The 18,495-nt window shown below is 42.1% G+C and overlaps 1 long non-coding RNA gene across 1 annotated transcript; it reads right to left on the bottom strand.

Annotated features, from left to right (window-relative positions):
* Nucleotides 1-13,164: 13,164 nt before the first annotated feature.
* On the bottom strand, nt 13,165-15,882 carry LOC142174829 (uncharacterized). Its single transcript, XR_012703905.1, has 3 exons — nt 14,390-15,882; nt 13,882-14,313; nt 13,165-13,805 (listed from the first exon to the last, which is right to left on the bottom strand). It is a non-coding gene; the product is annotated as an uncharacterized LOC142174829 (long non-coding RNA).
* Nucleotides 15,883-18,495: the final 2,613 nt, after the last annotated feature.

Here is an 18,495-nt window from a genome sequence, read left to right as displayed (position 1 = left end):
TTAGCATGCTCGAATACAATAGGCTAGTCTTTATCACGTTCCTAAGCAGTTTAGTCATAGTCATTAGAACATCATTATGTAATATCAAGTTTGGATATCACTTATTCAAACTTGGTAATAGGGCTAATGTAGTTTTCATTGGTTACAGCCTTATGCATTGTAAGGCAACATCAAACTTTGTTTTTTTCTTATGATATTTATAAATAAAAACTAGCCCTAGGAAATGCCTAGTAGATTCTCTAAAAAAAAGTGGCTGGAGCAAAGAATACTAGGCGGTCATGACTAAACAATGGCTTGTACGTGTTGGAGCGTAGTAGTGTATTTTTATGCTTCCCTTGTCAAATGTTTTCATTAGTTGTACTATTTGTGTTGTTTTAGGTTTGCTATGTGTGTGTTTGTGTTGTACTATTTAAATAAAATTGTTGTTCAAATGCAGCTAAAATAAAATTGTTATTAAAATAGAATTGTTGCCACTGCATAATGTAGTATTTACATAAAATACAAACAAAAATAAATCAATGAGTCCCGCAGCCTGTGTGCTTCAGTGCAGCCACTAGCTTGAGTCGCATCCCCTATCGACCGGGTACACTATCAGGATCATCATCATCAAGTCACCTCTTTATGTGAGGATGCGCTGCAGCATCGACAGTACACCTGGCAGGATCGGTAGAAGGGGTCGTCGGGCCGTCAGCAACCTACAAAATAATTACTAAGCTTAGCATGTGAAAATGTATATTAGTATTGTACTTGCTAAGTCAAAAACATTTTCTCACCATGATCTCATTGGCCTCCTGAGTATAAGAATCTGTGGTGTCCTCATCATCGCATACAGTGGCCTCCATGATGGGCTGGGACGAAGCCTTAATAAGAAAATTAAAAATTAATTTATGGCAAATTGTTAAGGAAAAGAAAACAAGTTGAAATTTTATAGTAATACAAACATACCTGCGCCTGTGGTAGATCTGCATGAACCACCGGAGATGAGGCATAACTCAACCTGCGCCCACCATCCACTTCTTGGGTCGGCTGATCCTCAGCTATGGTAGATGGGCCGGAAAAGAATTGGTCTACATCTCCATCGAATGTACCCGTGATCAATAATGTATCTGTGGGGTGACCTGCGATGCTGGCAGAGACAGCTGAAGGCTGTTGATAAGTTAAGATTTTAACATGTTTTATGCCCCTACTTGCCTATGCTTTGATTATATATTGTTACAAAATAGTCCTAAAAGGCTCACAAGTTGTGCTTGATCGCAGGTTTGATCGACAAAGTGACGAAATGTCAAAGATTGGCTCAAAAAGCAGTGAAACCTGCTCAAGTATCAAAGACCAAGAAATTTAAGAAATAAGTCCTCGTGCGGACCGTACAAAGTGGAATGCGGCCGCACTAGGTGGTTCAGAGAGTTGGTGAATCAGGCTAGAAGAAGCGCGGCCACGGTACACATCTCACAAACCGTGGTGAAGGCTCTGCGGCCCCACTACTCTTTTGTGCGGTCCGCAGTCATGAGATTCAGAGAGATGAAGTTTGCAAAGCCAGTGCCATGCGGTGCGCGGTCATGGTTGCGTGGACCTCGCCAGCTCCCTCTGCGGCCGTGGTCCGTTCTATGCGGTTCGCGGAGTCCAAGTTCAGATAAGCAGAAGTAAGCCCAGTGTAGCCGCGGTCCATTTAATACGGCCCGTACTGACCCCGCAGGGGTATATTTGTCCAGTTTTTCCAACCTAGTATAAATAGAACATTTTACCATTTTTTAGGTAATCAGATACATCAGTAGAGAGTTGCGCTCGTGAGAACGTATTTTGTAATCATTTTTGGCACTTTTGCTTTACATTTACGATAAATTCTTGCAATTTAATTTTAGCAATTAATTAATATGCTTAGTTCTTCATCTATTTCTTCAATTTCTTTATCTAGCATGAGTAGCTAAACCCATTAGCTAGGGTTGTGGCTCAACCCTAGTGTGGGTAATTGATGGTTGTTGTCATCTAGTGTTAGATTGACTATGGGTGTTTGTTATTTGGGTTGATTTTATGTTTTAATCTAGAATTGGTGGTTGCAAACACTGATTCAAGTTTTGTGGGTTTAAACACTTCTTGATAAAGAGAGTCTATAACCCCAAAATTGACCCAACAAGGAATTGGGATGGACTCATGAGAAATGATAGTCTCAATTAATGGGTTAAACCTCGAGAGAGTAATTACCCTACTTGAACCCTAGTTGTTTGGTTTAATTTGCCTACTCATTTGGTCTCGAGAGAGTCAATCGGGCAAAGTCACTTTCTCTACCGAGAGGTGTGAGAGTGGGTAAAATTGTGCAACGGTTATAGCATAAGCCCCAATTATGTCAATCAAACCTTAGTAACATCTACCCGTCAATTAGCTACCTAGGTAGTGTCACGACCCTAGGGCCCTTCTTCCCTTTAGATACAACTTAGCAATATTCTCGTAGCATAATTTAGTGTTAATCAATCGTTTTACAAAAATAGTTATAATTTGAAAACCCAAAAATGTTTGAAATGATATTAGGAGTACAAATACATCTCTAGGATAGACAGACAATCCAACTCCACTACTAGCTCCCTGAGGAAATCGATCCCGACCTTCATATCGAGTAAAAGCTATTGCGACTCACTCTTCCTACCTTAGTGTAGCGTCGAGTTGGTAGTGATTACTTTTTGGCGCAGTTGTCGGGGAGCTTACGGTGTTGACTATCTATTTAGTTAGTTTTGTATTTGGCTTCTCTTTCCTTCTTGTTTACTAATTCTGTTTGTGTCGATCAATCAGGTACAAATGGATCTTAATGCAAATAACCCTCTCGACAATGTGATAGTGGGGGAGGAGGTAGATGATCTAGAACAAGATGAGGTCTTACCTCAAGTTCCACGGAGGGGCCGAAATGCCAATATAAATGCAAATGAGAACAACAATATTCCAGACCCTCTTCCACAACCGCCGAGAGTGGCTCCTAGAGTTTTACCAAATCAAGGAAACGCCAGTGCTATTGTACCTCCCCGAATCCGGGAGGGGAACATTCAAATCACAAATGTTATGTTGACCTTGCTCAAGCAAAGAGGGTATTTCACGGGCGTCTCTGATCAAAATGCCTACAAGCACTTAAAGGGGTTCGTGGATACATGCTAGGGTAGTAAGCAGACAAACGTGTCCGAGGATACGTTGAGATTGAGGCTTTTCCCATTCTCTCTTTGGGGTAAAGCATTGGATTGGTTAGAAAGGCTCCCCAATCATTCTATTATAACATGGGATGAATTGGAGGATAAATTTATTGCCAAGTTCTTTTCTCCAAGTCATATGGCAGCTCTTTGGGATGAAATTCAAGCCTTCAAGCAAGAGCCAACGGAACCTTTGCACGAGATATGGGAAAGATATAGAACAATGGTGAAAGAGTGCCCTAATAAAAACATGACCGAGGCTATGATTCAACAAACCTTTTATCGGGGCATCAACACCACGAATCAATGCATTGTGAACCAATTGGCCGAAGGGAACTTTATGAAACTTTCTTACCAAGAGGCATGTGATGTACTTGATGAAATGGCCGACACCTCTTCGGCATGGCAAAGCCGAGCAAATGTGCCCCAAGGTGACCCTACGGTCATCCATTTGCACAAGGAATTGCACGATCATGGCCAAGCTATTGCTGAGCTTACAACAACTATGAATCAATTGGCAAAGGCGCAATTGCAACAAGTCCAAAACCCATGCCAAGTCAATGCAATGAAAGGTGTTTCTATGTTGAAAAGGAGGCAAATAGGGCAACATCCTCAAGGTAATTGTGAACAATATGACAACAACAATGATGGTGGTGGTTATTCAAATGAGTGCTATGATGACCAAAGCGAAGAGGTCCAATATGTCAATAACTACCAAGGGAATAGAGGCAACTCTTCGAATCAACAATGGCGTCCTCAAGGAAATTGGAGCAATCAACAACAAGGCGGAGGTAATTGGAATAACAACAATCAACAACAAGGTGGTGGCAATTGGAATAATAACAACCAAAACAACAATTGGGGTAATCAAAGCAACCAAGGGAATTGGAATGGTATTAACAATAATTGGGGCAACAACAACAATCAAGGAGAGTGGAACAATAGCGGGAACCAAGGCAATCGGGGGCAAGGCTTTCAAAGTCCCCCCATGTACCAACAACCGAACAATCCACCCCCTTTCCTTCTCAAGGTCCAAGTTCCTCCGGGAGTGATATGGGGCGAATTGAAAGCATGTTCGAGCAAATGATGAAAAAGAACCAAGATTTTGATGCCCAATTAGCTTCTTATAATACATCTATCCGGAACTTGGAGGTGCAATTAGGCCAAATCTCTCAAGCGTTGAATACTCGTCCCAAGGGTACGCTACCAAGTGATACGGTAGTGAACCCGAAGGGTGGGAATAATAATCATGTGATGGCGGTTACAACAAGAAGTGGGAGAGGAGGTGATGTGAATGCCTCAAAGCAAAAGCAAATTATGGAAGAAGATGTTGAATTGCGGGATGATGATGTACCTTTGATTGTTGATGATGTGGTTAATCAAAATGTGAACAATGATGTGCAGATTGATATTGATGATGAAGCCGAGGTAGAGACTCAAGATGCCATGAACCCGTCTAGGGAACACGTGATGACATGCCCGCGCCGGTTGTACAAAAGGCCAAGGCACCTTTGCCTAGGCCACCTCCATCTTATCCTCAACGGTTAGCAAAGCAAAAGAGTGACAATCAATTCAAAAAGTTCATTGACATGATGAAAAGCCTCACAATCAATGTGCCTTTGGTGGAGGCGCTTGAGCAAATGCCGGGGTACGCTAAGTTCATGAAAGATTTGGTAACAAAGAAGAGGTCGATGGAGTGTGAAACAATTAAAATGACTCATCAAGTGAGTGTCATAGTGCATTCAATGGCACCCAAGCTTGAGGATCCCGTAGCTTTTACTATCCCTTGTACTATCGGAAGTGCGGATTTTGCCAAGGCCCTTTGTGACTTGGGGGCTAGCATAAATTTGATGTCGTACTCAGTCTTCAAGACTTTGGGAATTGGACAACCTCGACCCACTTCAATGAGACTTCAAATGACGGATCGATTGATGAAGTGACCTTTGGGCATAATCGATGATGTACTTGTCCGGGTGGATAAGTTTATACTGCCGGCGGACTTTGTCATATTGGATTGTGAGGTGGACTTTGAAGTGCCGATTATTCTTGGTAGGCCTTTCCTAGCTACGGGAAGGCATTGGTTGATGTTGAAGTGGGTGAGATGACTTTCCGAGTGGGGGATGAGAAGGTGGTATTCCATGTTTGCAAATCAATGAGACAACCTAATAGCACGGAGGTGTGTTCATTTGTAGACATTGTCACAGCTGTGATAGTGGATGACACAAGTTCCATGATCCATGTTGAAGATCCCCTTGAGGTCGTGCTTCTTAATATGGATGTCAATGATGATGATAGTAGAGTGGAGTGCGTGAATGCATTGCATGGTATGGGTTCATATTCCTATGAGTCTAGGAGGCTATCCTTGGATCTTGAAAACCGTAAAACTCCACCAACAAAGCCATCGATTGAGGAGCCGCCAGTGTTGGAGTTGAAGCCACTTCCTCTGCACCTCAGGTATGAATTCTTGGGTTCAAATTCTACTTTACTTGTTATTCTTTCTTCTTGCCTTACTAACATGCAGGTTGAGGCTACCTTGTCGGTTCTACAAAAGATAAATTAGGCAATCGGATGGACTCTAGCTGATATTTGGGGAATAAGCCCCGCATTTTGCATGCACAAAATCATCTTGGAGGAGGATGCAAAGCCTTCCTTGGAGCATCAAAGAAGACTAAATGAGGCGATGCAAGAGGTGGTTAAGAAAGAGGTTCTCAAGTGGCTAGATGCAGGGGTGGTTTATCCTATTTCTGACAGTTTGTGGACCTCTCCGGTGCAATGTGTGCCGAAGAAGGGTGGTATGACCGTGGTGACCAATGACAACAATGAGCTCATTCCCACTAGAACGGTCACCGGGTGGAGAGTTTGTATGGATTACCGGAAGCTGAACAAGGTGACTAGAAAAGATCATTTCCCATTGCAATTCCTTGACCAAATGCTTGATCGTCTTGCGGGCCGGGCTTTCTATTATTTTTTGGATGGTTACCCGTGGTACAATCAAATTCTAATTGCCCCGGAGGACCAAGAGATAACCACCTTTACATGTCCTTATGGCACATTCGCCTTCTCTAGAATGCCATTTGGATGGTGTAATGCTCCGACGACCTTCCAACGTTGCATGATGGTTATTTTCACCGACATGGTGGAGGATATCTTGGAGGTCTTCATGGATGATTTCAGCGTGGTTGGGGATTCTTTTGAGGAGTGCTTGGTAAACTTGAATAGAGTGTTGGCCCGATGTGAAGACACCAACCTTGTTCTCAATTGGGAAAAGTGTCATTTTATGGTAGAAGAAGGTATAGTATTGGGTCACAAGATCTCGAAGCAAGGAATTGAAGTTCATAAGGCCAAGATTGAGGTTATTTCGAGGCTCTATCCCCTACTTCTGTCAAAGGGGTGAGGAGTTTCCTTGGGCACGCGGGTTTCTACCAGAGGTTCATAAAAGATTTTTCTAAAGTGGTACATCCGTTGTGCAAGTTGCTAGAGAAAGATGCAAAGTTCTTGTTCAATGAGAGTTGTATGCACGTATTCGAGCTTCTTAAGCTCAAGTTGACTTCTACCCCCATAATTACCACACCAAATTGGAGCTTGCCTTTTGAGCTCATGTGTGATGCTAGTGACGTTGCGGTTGGGGCTGTTTTGGGCCAAAGAATCAACAAGATGTTTCATACAGTGTACTATGCAAGCAAGACCATGAATGAGGCTCAAAGAAACTATATAGTCACCGAGAAAAAACTGTTGGCTATTGTGTTTGCTATGGAAAAGTTTCGACCTTACCTTATGGGGGCCAAAGTTATAGTGCACACCGATCACGCTGCCCTTAGGTATTTGATGACCAAGAAAGACTCCAAGGCGAGATTGATGAGATGGGTGTTACTTTTTCAAGAGTTTGATCTAGAAATTGTTGACCGGAAGGGTAGTGAGAATCAAGTGGCGGACCACTTGTCCCGTTTGGAGGAGGAGGGGAGGCCTTGTGACGGCCTTGAGATCAATGATTCATTTCCCGACCTATCAATGAAAGATATGCCATGGTTTGCCAATGTTGCCAATTACCTTGTGACCGGAATAATCCCGTGTGAGCTCTCTTCTAACCAAAGGAAGAAGCTCAAGCAGGATAGTTTGGATTTCTACTGGCCAAGTGGCCAAGTGGAAGTCTCCAACAGAGAAATTAAGAGTATCTTATCTAAAACTGTCAATGCTAATAGGACCGATTGGTCGAAAAAGTTAGATGACGCTCTTTGGGCTTATCGGATGGCTTACAAAACTCTGATTGGTATGTCACTGTATCGGTTGGTGTTTGGTAAAGCTTGTCATCTTCTGGTGGAATTAGAGCACAAGGCCATGTGAGCATTGAGGAAGTTGAACTTAGAATGGGATGTTGCGGCAAATATGCGGGTTGAACAACTTAATGAGCTTGATGAGTTTAGTTTCCATGCCTACTCCAGTTCGTCCTTGTACAAGGACAAAATGAGGTACCTTCATGACAAATATGCTCGGGGCAAGGAGTTCAAGATTGGAGATATGGTTCCCTTGTTCAATTCCCGGTTACATCTGTTTCCGGGTAAGCTCAAGTCAAAGTGGAGTGGGCCGTTCGAAGTTGTGTTCGTGACCCCATTTGGTGCTCTTGATCTAAGGAACAAGAATGGTGAAGTATTCAGAGTCAATGGACATCGGGTCAAGCATTATCTTGGGAAATTTGATGATAGCCATGTGGTGGCACTTCTCCATCTAAAGTAATGTGCTAGTAACATGCATCGTGCCGCGAGTTAAATCAGGCGATGTGTGGGAGGCAACCCATATCTTTTCCTTTTTGTTGTTTTCTATATTTTCTTGGTAGTGTAGGTTTGATTTTTGAGCTAACTGATTGTGAGATATTGCAGGGATTGAGTTGATACAGCCCTTGACACCTAAAGGACATGATGAAAGCAATCAAAGCGGCTGATACAGCCCTTGACACCTCAGGGAGTGAGTATGAGCCCTCCCGGGAGATCTCTTCAGACTCAGTCCCTCTATACATTCCATATCCGGAGAACGCCATACATAGAGATACTCCCTCATCTTCCCCCGATGCTCGAGCCTCAATCAACATTTCTTCTGGGTCGTTTGAGGGCTCAGTGGCAGGTAGTGGGGATGAATGCTCTTCCTCTCCCACAGCATCAATATCTGGAGAGGGTGCTAGAGGTGATAAGGGAGATGGGGAGTTACCGGGGGTGATGTGCCACAGGTTGGGGGTGTTGAACGGACTAGGAATCCTGCTGTTTGGGAGGATATATTCGTCAGCTAGATGGTGTTCCACAAGTTTAGGGAATGGTGGCCGGCACGGAAATTGATTCTTGAGAGGAGTTTCATTGATAGAGACCTCCTACCCCTACACCCCAATGTACATAGACAGTTTCAGACTCGAGTGGGTTGGGAGTTCTTTAAAGATAATTATGTGAAGGCGAATGAGCATATGGTCAAGGAGTTCTATAGAAATGTGGCCCACATCTTGAAGGGCTCTAAGGTGACCAAAGTGAGAAACAAAAATGTGGTATTTACCGGAAAGGCACTAAATGAATACCTAGGGTTCAATGATGAAGATGAGTCCATTTACAATGAAAAGTTGGCAATGGGCGAGGAGGTTTGTCTGTGGTTAGCTTCATACCTGGCAATCCCGGGTACGGTTCCAGAGTGGTTGCAAGCAGGGGCCAAAATACTTCGGAGAACTTTCAACTTTGAGGCTAGAGGGTGGTTGACTTTTGTGTGCAGTCGGCTCGACCCCACTACCCATGATCAGACTATTCCACTTGCCCGGGTTGTTCTTATTGCTTCAATTATGGCAGGATATCCTATCAACGTAGGCAATGTGATGTCCCGCATCATTTCTACAGTGGGGGTTGAGCATGATCAAAACTTCCTTTTCCCAGCACACTCACTATATATTTCTGGGACCTAGAGATGGAGAAGAGACCTTTTGACGTAAAGGTCAAACCTGTGGCTCCGTTCTCATGGTACAGTTTGAAGGGGTCAGACAACCCCAAGGACAAAAATTACAAGCCGCCTGATTCTGTCCCAACCAGCCAGTCTGAAGAGCCGGTTGCGGAAGAGCCCTCCCCTGAGCCTACTTCCACAGTTGTTGACATGCCTCTCGGACTTTCTACTATTGTTGGTCCCTCTACTTCAGCTGGCCCGGGGATTCTATCTTCTCGGGCCCATCCTATCACCGCCCACCAGCTGAGCCAGACACTTCATAGTTTGAACAACTGGATGGCGACTGCTTCATCCAAGTTGTCCACCTTGACTTCTACCATTGCGGCTCAGTCGGCACCACAACCAGTGCAGGTGCCCCAGTCTATCAAGGATTCACTTAAGGAGATTCTTGCCAACCAGCAAAAGATCCTCGATTCTCAGGCTGCCTTGGCTAAGGTGGTGGATTCACATGGCAAGGACCTGAAGGAGCTTGCTAGGGAGCACAAGAAGCTGCGCAAAACACAGGCTTCCAAGGAGTTTGTGAAGGCGCTGAGGGAGGATGTTGACAAATTGAAGGCAGACCAGTTACCTTTAGACTTGCTATTCGAGGATCCATCCCCAGTAGCAGAGACACAACAGCTTCCAAAGAAGAAGAGGAAGCTCCCCAGTGCAGATGAGGCGATCATCCAGTTGGCGGATCCACCGGAGGCTTCCTCCAGTCAGCCACAGGATGTTTCTAATATTCAGCCCGCACAGGTCCAGGTCCCAGTCCCAGCAGCTGAGCAGCAGGAGACCGGGAACCAGTCTGAGGTTCCCGTACATATAGAGGACCAGGGGACCATTCATGTTCCCATACAGACAGAAGAGGCTTAAGGAGCTCCTATATCCTTTCCTCTTGATTTTTTTGATACTTATTTGTTTTTAGTTGGCATTGGGGACAATGCCGGCTTTTATTTGTGGGGGTGCGCCCTACTTTTTATTCAGATGATTGTATATATTAGTTGACTTAGTTTATGTTTCTGTTGATTTTTTTTATTTGGTCTATATATAACTTTACATTTAGTTTCTTTTATCGCACTTTTTACCTTCTCTTTGGTCTGTATATAAAGTTACATTTTTGTATATATATTTATCCCCCGTTGTATATTCTAATCTCCTATTGTAAATATTTATTCTATTTTCTATTTTCGTACAAATTTTTCATTCTTAGCTTAGTAGATAGGCTCGCAGCCTTTTTGTTTCGGTTTTGGTGCTTTCAATAAACCCTTGGTTTTCTTAATGCCACGGTTCTTTTCAAGGTTGGAGTATTGTGCGAACAGGGTGGCTCTTCCCGATAATAGATGGCGTGACAACCTTCTTAAAGGTTTGAGTCCATTTTGATTTTTTCCTCATTTTTAGTAGTTTATAGTTAAGGGTACCTCAAGCAAAGCTTCACTTGGGCCTAACACATTTGTCATTGATCCCATGGTCAAAGACAAGTGGTTTTGTTTAGGATGGTGAAAGTAGTGACCTTGAGACTCTTGTTTTGACCAAACAAACATCATGTGGTCTTTCAGGACTATTGTGTGCTCAATCGTGTCTAAGGTTGTTGTGGGCCCCCGACTCTATGTCTTTAGCAATCCTTGAGTGTGTGTGGTGAGAAATTGAATTGTGAGTCCAGGTCCCGAGCCAATGGTCTAGAACTTGCCCTGAATGTTTGTTGAGGCAAAATTTTGATTGAAATTCGATTTGAGAAGTGATTATAGGCTCTCCTTGATCCAAACAATAGTCAAACAATTCCATAGACTACCAATGATATAATCCTTAGCTAACCCTTTTGAGCCTTAAACCTTTTTCTTTCAAGAACCAATGCTACAAGCATATACCCATTCTAAATTATACCCTCTCTTGGCACCCAAATCGTCCCTTAAGTAATGGCAAAAGTCTAAGTTTGGGGGGGAGAGACAAGAAAGGAAACAAAGGGGTAAAAGGAACAAAAGCAAAAGGAAAGGAAGGCGATGAAAAAGAAAGAAAAGAAAAAGACTAAAAGAAAGCCCAATGTGCAAAGATTAAAACGGGATTCAAGAAAAACAAAAGTGAAAAAGGTGAATGCTTTGAATTGCATAAGAAAGAGTGACAATGTGTCTCTCTAACCCCTTGAAAAGAAGTGACATACTCAAAGAGCCAAAGAGAATTGTGCCAGAATGAATCAAAAGAAGTGCTTAAGGGAAGATGGAACCCATATAAACCAACAACTTTTCCTACCCAAAACCAAAAGCCTTCACATTGACTCCACAAAAGCCCTATATGATCTTGAGTTGGATGATGCTTGCATTAGTGGATACTTACATGAGGTCAAGCATATGGTACTTAGAGCCGGACTTGTGACCTCTCCTTGAGAGAGACGAGTGACTTCCCATTAACCTTGGTTTGCATGCTTATACTCTAAAAAGGTGAGGTTTGCTTAGGGAGAGTTGAGAATGTGTGAGTTTGGGGTCCACAGCGACTAAACTAATTGAGAGAGTTCTTTGATGTAATGAGTCAATTCTTGATGCTCTTGTGTCACACTTGATCCATAGTTTTTCAAAGTTGAAATTTTGTTAATGATCCATTCGTATTAAGGGCAATTGTTAGTCCCAATTGATGCTTGTTAAGGTTACTTTAGGATAGCTGGAATTACTTGAATTTTCCTTTAAGGGGTGGGTCTTATTTTGTTTACTTGAGGACAAGCAAAGGTTTAAGTTTGGGGGAGTTGATAAGTTAGGATTTTAACATGTTTTATGCCCCTACTTGCCTATGTTTTGATCATATATTGTTATAAAATAGTCCTAAAAGACTCACAAGTTGTGCTTGATCGCAGGTTTGATCGACAAAGTGACAAAATGTCAAAGATCGGCTCAAAAAGGAGTGAAACCTACTCAAGTATCAAAGACCAAGAAATTTAAGAAAAAGAAGGCCTAGTGCGGACCGCGCAAAGTGGAATGCGGCCGCACTAGGTGGTTCATAGAGTTGGTGAATCAGGCTAGAAGAAGCGCGGCCACGGTACACATCTCGCAGACCGCGGTGAAGGGTCCGCGGCCGCACTACTCTTTTGTGCGGTCCGCGGTCATGAGATTCAGAGAGATAAAGTTTGCAAAGCCAATGTCATGTGGTCCGCAATCGTGGTTGCGCGGACCGCCACAGATCCCTCCGCGGCCGCGGTTCGTTCTACGCGGTCCGCGGAGTCCAAGTTCAGAGAAGCAGAAGTAAGCCCAGTGCGGCTGCGGTCCATTTAATGCGGCTCGCACTGACCCCACAGGGGTATTTTTGTCCAGTTTTTTCAGCCTAGTATAAATAGAACATTTTACCATTTTTTAGGTAATCAGATACATCAGTAGAAAGCTGCGCTCGTGAGAACGTATTTTGTAGCCATTTTTGGCACTTTTGCTTTACATTTACGATAAATTCTTGCAATTTAATTTTAGCACTTAAATAATATGCTTAGTTCTTTATCTATTTCTTTAATTTCTTTATCTAGCATGAGTATCTAAACCCATTAGCTAGGGTTATGGCTCAACCCTAGTTTGGGTAATTCATGGGTGTTGTCATCTAGTATTAGATTGACTATGGGTGTTTGCAATTTGGGTTGATTTTATGTTTTAATCTAGAATTGGTGGTTGTAAACACTGATTCAAGCTTTGTGGGTTTAACTCTTCTTGAGAAAGAGAGTCTATAACCCCAAAATTGACCCAACAAGGAATTGGGATGGACTCATGAGAAATGATAGTCTCAATTAACGGGTTAAACCTCGAGAGAGTAATTACCCTACTTGAACCCTAGTTGCTTGGTCTAATTTGCCTACCCATTTGGTCTCGAGAGAGTCAATTGGGCAAAGTCACTTTCTCTATCGAGAGGTGTGAGAGTGGGTAAAATTATGCAACGGTTATAGCATAAGACCCAATTATGTCAATCGAACCTTAGTAACATCTACCCGTCAATTAGCCACCTAGGTAGTGTCACGACCCTAGTGCCCTTCTTCCCATTAGATACAACTTAGCAATATTCTCGTAGCATAATTTAGTGTTAATCAATAGTTTTACAAAAATAGTTATAATTTGAAAACCCAAAAATGTTTGAAGTGACATTAGGAGTACAAACACGTCTCTAGGATAGACAGACAATCCAACTCCACTACTAGCTCCCTGAGGAAATCGATCCCGACCTTCATATAGGGTAAAAGCTATTACGACCCGCTCTTCCTACCTTAGTGTAGCGTCGAGTTGGCAATGATCAGCTGTACAATGGTATGCTGCTGGAAGGCTCATCTAGCTAAGGGAAATAATCTGGCTGATCATCTCCAAGATCCTCATCTCCAAGATCCTCATCATGTGCCTCAACAGGTAGGTCGACAGGTGCCTCAATGCCTCCTTGTTGGGGACCACCTCCTCGCCTTCCCCCGCGACCCCGTGGGGCACCCCTGCCTTGTGGGATAGCCCTACCTTGTGGGGCAGCCCTGGTTCGTGCCCTACCCCTGCCTCGTGGGACAGGCCTACCCCGATGGTACTCCTCTGGCGCCGCATACTCAGCCTCGTGATCCAACCTCGCAACATCTCTGGCTCGCTGCAGGGTCCGGAGAGCCAGCTCTTCCACCCGCCAGCCATACTCAACGACTGCAGCATTGTCGCCATGTTGATGCATCTCCTGTCCCAACTAGTAGAACATGTGATGCCCAATAGCCTGCGCAACATTTATAATATTAATTAAATAACAATATATCACAATTATAAGATATTAATAAGCCACAAAAACATACCAGTGCCTCGTGCCTCCCGGCGTATGGTCTGTACCGATCGCCAAGTACATGAATGGGGTTCCCGATCATCAGTCAGGTGTGACGGCGGTACCATGACATATATATCTCAATAGTCGCCTCGTGGATCTGTGAAAGTGGTGGTGGAATCAACTCCTCTCGCTGGTCCCAAATATGGATCTGCGCCTTTAGCCATCCTATAAATTCATCGTCCACCCTGGTACGGTCATCCCGCTGATAATGTGTACGCACCCATGCAGGCTCCCCCGGTGTCCCCTGAGGATAGTGAAATTGACAAATTTCACGCTCTATGGCATGATGATCCACCATATCGAAGCACATCATCGGGACGGAAGTGCTCCAAAGCAGTCGGTCGACTGAACAATAATCAGGCAGATGAGCTAGCAACTCGTCGTTGTATAGCGTCCAGATAAACTATAAAATAATAACATAAAAGTGAGTATGCACAACACAAGTGAATTTATTACAAGTAAGTTTAGGTACATATTACCTGTCCGGCCACTAGCATATCTAACACATCCTTGACAAGGGGGAGATTATGATGAGCATCAGTCCCTCGATAGTTCCCACGCCGAAGAACCCACCTCGTAGCTAGAGGGAGAAATGGAGGTGCTACACCTGACTCTACTAGTGGTAGAGGTGGTTGCAACGGCAGGATCCGCTGCTAGGCCCAAACCTAAGATAAAAGGTTGACGTAAATTTTAAGAGTCATTTTGACTATATAGAATTCGAAGTAATGAACAGAGTATTCGAAAATGTTGTCACCTGTAGAAGCGGCAGAAAACCACATATGTCTACCTGGGTGCCCATGCTTTCTCGGCACATACTCTTGTACAGGTATGCTAGAACAGCAGCACCCCAGCTGTACTGGGGTAACTCATCTAGCTACTGCAGATGATGTAGAAAGCGCATACTCACTAGATTTCCCGAAGTGTTCGGGAACAAGGCACCCCCAAAAAGAAGGAACAGCGCCAACCTCGTGTACCGGTCAATATGGATATCCTCTGTCTTGTCGGTAATATCGGGGTGCAATACCTCCATATGCTCTCTGATAGTTGTCACAGAAATGTGACTACCCCCTCTAAGTGCAGCCTCACCCTGTGGTCTGAAACCAGTATACTGCCCCAGCAAATCCAAATATTGGGAACGCGTCATAGCTCTCATATACTGGGGCAGTGCAACGGCCAGTCCATCTACACGCAGCCCATACAAAGCCTGAACATCCTGAAGCATGATGGTGGCCTCTTTAGTGGGCAGGTGAAAAGTGTGTGTCTCTGATCGCCACCGCTCTATCAACGTCGTGATGAGAGACCAGTCGAGCTGCATCCGCCAAATCTAAAAAATCCTAAGGAATCATGTATCATGCAGGCGGTGGACTACGTGGGGATGGAAAACTCTCTCCCTCAAAAAGTCCCACAAGTCGTCCGGTCTCCTGGCGCAGAGAGTCTGATCCAGTAGATGTCCCTCCCATACATAGGCGGACCTATGGTTGCCCTGTAACACTAATATCTTGTCCGCGGCTAGTCCAGGATGCAAAGGCAGCAAGTCCATGTCGTCTACTATAATTTAAACAATATTAATTGTGTGTCTGTGTTTTAATAAATTAATTATTTAATTGGACAGAGTAATTATCTATGGGGTCCAGGCTCTATATTTGAGTCCCAGTAGAACCAAGCTATCCTTAATTATTATGTGTGTCAATTTCAATAGGTTTAAAATTTTGTTAGTGTAATAAATTAAATAATTAATTATTTAATTGGACTGAGTAATTATCTATGAGTTCCAGACTCGATATTTGAGTTAATTTGACAACATATATTAATTTGTTAGTTTTGTAAGTTTATTTTTTAAATTAAATAATTAATTTTGTAAAGTGTAATTGGATAGAGTTTGCAGTTAGTACATACTTAAACTACAGAGACTCTACGCTAAAAGGCTCTATATTTTACTACGCTAAAAGGCTCTATATTTTACTACGTTAAAAGGCTCTATATTTTACTACGCTAAAAAGCTCTATAGTTTACTACGCTAAAAAGCTCTATATTTTACTACGCTAAAAGGCCACTATTCTTTAAGCAAATAAATAATCTAAGCTAAATAAAAACAACAAACATATGAACATAACATTCACGAAATTACATATAAAACAGTAAAAGATATTTGTGAACAATTTCATTCACAATAAAAATTATTTATCAAGTTTTAACTATTTTTTGTCCCAAGGCTAATAATTCAATCCGGGTAAAAATAACATACAAATTTAATTGCAAACATAATAAAAATCAACATGGAAACACATTCAACAAAATAAATATGCATATGCTCTACGAGTTTCAACATAAACTAAATCGAAATACCTCGACTTAAGTTTTTTGAAATATCGAAAATTCAAAATTTTGACCCCGAAAGAAAGAATCCATGGCTCGGGTGTATGCGGGACCTACGCTCTTCACTTTTAGTGTGACGGGTAGGGCCCAAGAATTTTTTTTTAATCACGGGGGGGGGGGGGGACCAGCAGTGGTGGGGCTGCATTTTTTTTTAAAATGGAAGAAGATCTATCGTGGGGAAGAAGAAGGAGGGGTTATATTTAATTAAAGGAAAATACGGTATAATACTGCATTTTCCTTAAACGTAGTATTATATTGTGTTTCCCTTTAAAAAACAATTTTTTAATAAAACCCAGTATAATACTATATTTTACTTTAACGGCTAACTTTCCATTAAAGTAAAACAAAGTATTATACTGCATTTTATGTAAAAATGTAATTTTTTTACTGTATAAACGTATTTTAAGTACAAAAATACGTTATTTTAGTTTCAGACTCTCTTGACTCACCTCGATGAAGTAGTGAGAGGCTTTATAGTTAAAAGATACTCCCTATTATAACCTGCGCAGTAGACTAGCGATAGAACAATAGTAGAACATAACAGAAAAGAGTACAAGGAACAAATATGTGAAGCAGTAAACGATTACTAGAAGAAATCACGATTAATGTTTCCCTACATCATGACCAACCATTTCCTCAGAGCGATAACTAACAAACACGGTAGTAAACCCATAACTTTCATAGTGTGAGAAAAATACTCAATATATCAACTCAAACATCACGGCAACACCCTACGTGCATTTATCTGATCCGCACCAAATATACGTATAACAGTACCAACCAGGTGAAAGAGATGCCAATAACAGAAATGTCAAAGTGAAAATTACACATGTAGTAATAACGAACAAGACAGTGCATATGGACAATGGTAATGGGCTAGTAGAAGGCATAGAAGCAATGACAACAATTAGGCAAGAAGAACATAAATTTCACCTAACTAACATGGTAGGAGGCCTAGATGTTGATGTAACAAATAAGAGGAGAAAACATGATCTTTATGAGCTAACAAATAGAAGGCATGAATGACTAACATGCTAGAAGGCTTATACGAAAGTGCAACAAAGTAGAAACGACATGGATGTAGATATAACAACAAGAAAGAAAGCATGATATTTGCAAGTTAAACAGATAGAAGGCACGGACAATACAACAACAATTGAGATAGAGGACAAAGATAGAACAACAATGACAAGTCACATAGATAATGTAGGTGCAAGCGTAACAACTCAAGGTAAAGGCATGAATGTATACACAAGGAAAAGACATCACAATATAATGCATGTACATCATCCTCGCCTGCACGGACACACCCTTCGTGCCATGAACACGTGGTAATATAAAAACATGATAATGTAATGAAATGGCACGGCATCACCCTTCGTGCTTTCACTCTCATCCTTACATTATAATGTAAATAAAATGGCACGGCATCACCCTTTATGCTTTACACTCTTTTTCACATGATAATGTATATGCAATGGCACGGCATCACCCTTCGTGCTTTACACTCTTCCTTACATGATAATGTATATACAATGGAACGGCATCACCCTTTGTGCTTTACACTCTTTCTTACCAAGCATATGTATATCAATGGCAAGCAAGGTAGGAAGCATGAATAACATCAAGGAGAGTGTTTAAGTGAATATTCCAAATGAACATCATTCACAGCTTTCAAGCCATTAACAATTCAATAAACCTCAAATACTTTATTGTTCAAGTATTTCAACAAGTCTCAAAAATGACCTTCAACTCAAGTATAGAATCAAATACCTCAAGAATAATGGTGTAGCGATGTATTAATGATTAAACATAGCGATGAACGAATTAAGCACATCTCTCACAAAAATCCATCAAATTTTAATCAAGTTATAATAAGCTAAATCTTGATTTCTAGCATTTAATTTCATTTTCTTAGTAATCTAGAAGGCAAGTGGGATATGAAAAAAGGTCATAAAATTCTACAAGGCACAACTAATCATATTATTTACCTCCGAGCATGATTAACCCTGGGACATGCATATATACTCATCACCTCATATATGCATCAACCCCCACATGTGCCAAACAATGGAAATTAGCAAGAAAAAGTCTCCCAACAAAGTTAGTCAAGACAATTACCTCAAGCAAGCCAAGTCGATACACAAGAAGCATCATCCCGCTCAAACCATCCTCCGAACGGCTCGAACTAGCAAAAAGCAACTCAAAA

This window comes from Nicotiana tabacum, chromosome 20 (genome assembly GCF_000715075.1).
Source record: "Nicotiana tabacum cultivar K326 chromosome 20, ASM71507v2, whole genome shotgun sequence".
Classification (NCBI taxonomy): Eukaryota; Viridiplantae; Streptophyta; class Magnoliopsida; order Solanales; family Solanaceae; genus Nicotiana; species Nicotiana tabacum.
This window is presented reverse-complemented; position numbering and strand designations above follow the sequence as displayed.